This window comes from Cherax quadricarinatus, chromosome 77, assembly GCF_038502225.1.
Source record: "Cherax quadricarinatus isolate ZL_2023a chromosome 77, ASM3850222v1, whole genome shotgun sequence".
Taxonomy (NCBI): Eukaryota; Metazoa; Arthropoda; class Malacostraca; order Decapoda; family Parastacidae; genus Cherax; species Cherax quadricarinatus.
In genome coordinates, this window is record NC_091368.1 from 7,818,133 (window position 1) to 7,822,037 (window position 3,905).

Consider the following 3,905-nt stretch of genomic DNA (forward strand, 5'->3'; position numbering starts at 1 on the left):
CAACTCCTTAGATCAAGATCTCTCTCCCACAGAAGGAAAAAATCACTAAAGCATATATATGTGTGCATATATAATGATAAACGTGTATATGTGTGTATATATATAAACTAAAATATGTGTATCCGTGTATAGACAATGAAGTGTATGTGTGTGTGTATAACAAAAATGTCTATACACCGAGAAGTGTGAATTTGTGTATATACACCGAAAAATGTGTATTAGTGTATATACACTAAGAAGTATATTTGTGTATATACACCAGAGGGCGTATATGTGTGTATACACACCGAATGTGTGTATCTCTATGTATTCACAGATGTGTACTCTCACCGTATACACACTGAGAGATACACTAGTGATGTTTTTCGATAACATATTTCTTTTAAAAATACACTTTTAATCAGGTTTATTTACACAGCATAATATTGGGAAATTATTTTCCACAGATGTAAAGGTGATATACAATCATACATAGTTGATTGGTATCATAACTAAAGTTTGGCTGTTATTTCATGCTCTCCATATTAATGCAACTGATAGTAAAAAAAAAAAAGTTTACAGAGGCACATAACGGGTTCAGGGACTTGAGTCCAACATTCTGTTAGACTATATTGAAGTTACGAGAGTAATGATGGTCAATGTCTCTCTCTTTTGCTCTAACTTCACATGGCGTTTTTAAATTAATTAATGGTCCAAGTCGGACCGAAACGTCGTCATGTTTCAATATTTTATGCGAGTTAATTACGTATTGTTCCAGTCACGGTATTATGACTTCTTTGTTCTTGAATCAAAAGACAAGTCTTCTAATAAATGCCGATTCAAAATAATTCAGACATTTTATCGACTTTGAAAATATTTCTCCATGATTCAGACATCCACAAGATATAAATAAAAATCAGTTTCCTCTTGAGACTGGGAAAAATTTTCTTCCTAAATAAACGGGAAACTGTTCCTAGGTTCCCGAGGAAATAACGATAAACTATAAACTAAATAACTTCTCCAACTCCCAGAGAATAAGTTCCGCCAGAAACTGCGTAAATACGCTGCTTCTAAGGTCTGGGAATCTCAGTGGAGAATCCAACATCATTACGCTGCTACTGTTGATGATTCTTATAGTCCTCTCGCGGTTATACGTCTTAATTTGTCTGATGTGTGTGTTCGCCTCGAGTCTTTCACAGTAATATCACAAAAACATGAGAACACCAGAATGAGCACTGCATAGTTCTACTGGGCCATGGTATCCGGGTCCAGCTCACATCCACTTATGTGATGTAAAAGGTACTTCTCTCAAGACTGAGTATATCGACTCAAGGCCGAGGGACTGATTACTTCCAAGTTTTCTCATCCTCTACCAATCTCTCTACTGGACTGAGGACACCACTTGTTGGCGAAACGTTTCCACAATAAAGATTCCCAAATGTTACAAGTCTCTAATTCTTCAACATCTCATGTACCTGTCCAAAATATATTTAAAACTACCCATAGTTCTGGCCTCAATGACGCTACCTGACGGACTATTTAACGTGATAGGCAAACTATTTAGGTAGCCTTAATACTGACCCTTGTGGCACACCACTCGTAACAGGTCCCCATTCTGATTTCTTCCCATTTATACAAACTCTCTGTTACTTATCTGTCAGCTATGCCTTATGGCCATACCACGTTGAATGCACCGCTTCTCGTCAGATCGGCGAAGTTAAACAACGTTGCGTTTGGTCAGGACTTGGATGGGTGATTGCCTGGGACCACCAAATGCTGTTGGCATGAATTTCGTTGTGGCCCGGGGCTCGGCAGTCGACGCTGCCGTATCACAGGAGCTGTGAATAGACCCCTGCAACCACAAATAGGTGAATACACACTGGGTTTCCGTGGTTCAATTCTCGGTCGGGTAGAAACGTTGGTCATGTTTACCTGGAGTATACCTGGAGAGGGATTCGGGGGGTCAACGCCACCCGGTCTGTGACCAAGCCTCATGGTGGAACAGGGCCTGATCAACCAGGCTGTTACTGTTGGCCCCACGCAAACCGATGTACGAATCACAGCCCAGCTCGTCAGGCACTGACTTTAGGTGCCTGTCTAGCGCCTTCTACTGGTAATCCCCCTTATGTATGCTGGGAGGCAGTTGAACAGTCTTGGGCCCCTGTCACTTATAGTGTTGTTTCTTATCGTGCTAGTGGCCAGGGCCGGATTACCGCATAGGCAAACTAGGCATTTGCCTAGGGCCCCGCGCATTTGGGGGCCCCGCGGTCCAAGGGGTTCAGGGGCTCATTCAAGACTGCGCACATGGTGCAAGTGCAAAGGGGTCCCTACCTAAAAAGTTCAAGTGTTTGGAGAGTAAAATTGATTTTTAAAAATTAATCAAAACAAAAATAAATAATGAAATAAAATAAAATAAAAATAAATAAACCTAACCATAGATGGCAACACTCAACACGCCTTTGTTTACATCAGAACAGCTGTGTTTTCCCGCTAATGGGCGAGTATGGGAGATTCCTCTCCAATTTTCTGTAGTAATTACACGTTATCTAGACTTGTACTGTGACAAATTAACTGAAGTGTTGTTGATAGACATTGATGTGTATGGATAAATGTTTGTTTTCGCCTCTAAATATTAAGGGAGGTACCTGATAGGGTTACTTGACCAGTAAAGACGCATGGACCAGTAAAGACGCATTTTTGGTAAAAATACTATAAAGAAAAACCTAAAAACGCAAACTGACTTCCGTTTGTAGGTTTTAAAAGCACTTTGTCCTGTCTTTAAGTCTTTTCATTTCAATAACAGATCTCAATTGATTGATGTTCTACATCACTTCCGTCGCAAATGCTTAGTTTTCAAGTTGCGACGGAAGTGATGTAGAACATCAATTAATTTACTACATATTTCCCCAGAAACACATAAGCCACATCAGAAAATTGTTGGTTGGGTGAAACTAAAAATTGTCCCTGCATTCTTTAATTCTCATGTCCTTATCTATGGTGGTAGGCCATATATCATGCAAAACATAATGATTAGTTTAGTTATGAAAATGGTAATATAAATACCATTGTGCATTGTTCTTGGACTCAGTATGATTTCTGTTTAAGTAAATTGGAGATCAAGGAGGATGAATTAGTAAAATATTCGTAGCCCAAATCACTAACCTAATCTATGGTAAAAGTTCTGTATATGACTCCTTTCTGGTAACGTTTTGAATTTTTAGATGCGCAGCCAGAGGAAAGGGGGCTACAAGGGCGATATCCCCCCAATTGACAAAAAAAAAATTATAATTAAAAAATTAATAATAATTGATAATGAAAAATTTGTATTTGCATGATTACAGACATTTCATCCACAGGATTTGTCGTAAAAGATCTTGCCTCATGGCCAAATGTAATCCCAGATTCTCTACGTAATGCTTTCATTGCAGAAAACTTCAGTCAAACTCTGAACATTGACTTTAGGAAATCAGCAAGGACTTATGATGATGGAAGTCGTCGTTGTTTAAAGTCATCTATGTTTTATAGGAAGCTTGCAAATTCAGAAACTGTGAAAAGATCATGGATGGTATACTCTGAAAGCTCAGGAAAAGTGTACTGTTCAGCATGCAAGCTATTTTCTACCAAAGAAAATACCTTCACACAGGGGTTCAATGACTGGAAAAATTCCAAGCGTTTCGAGGAACATGAAAACAGCACCACTCACAGGAGCTGCATTTTAGCCAGTGTATTTCGTGCACAGAAAAAAGGCTTATTGGATTCTCATTTGGAAAATCAAACTGAAAAAGAGCGCACTTATTGGAGAAAAGTTCTAGAAAGAGTTGTTGCTGTTGTAAAATTCTTAGCTCTAAGAGGACTTGCTTTCCGTGGAGAAAATGAGGTTTTTGGTTCGGAAAACAATGGCAATTTCCTAGGGATCATAGAACTGT

The 3,905-nt window shown here is 39.0% G+C and overlaps 1 pseudogene; it reads left to right on the plus strand.

Moving 5' to 3' along the window:
• Window positions 1–1,645: 1,645 nt before the first annotated feature.
• Window positions 1,646–1,764, plus strand: LOC128702068 (5S ribosomal RNA; annotated as a pseudogene).
• Window positions 1,765–3,905: the final 2,141 nt, after the last annotated feature.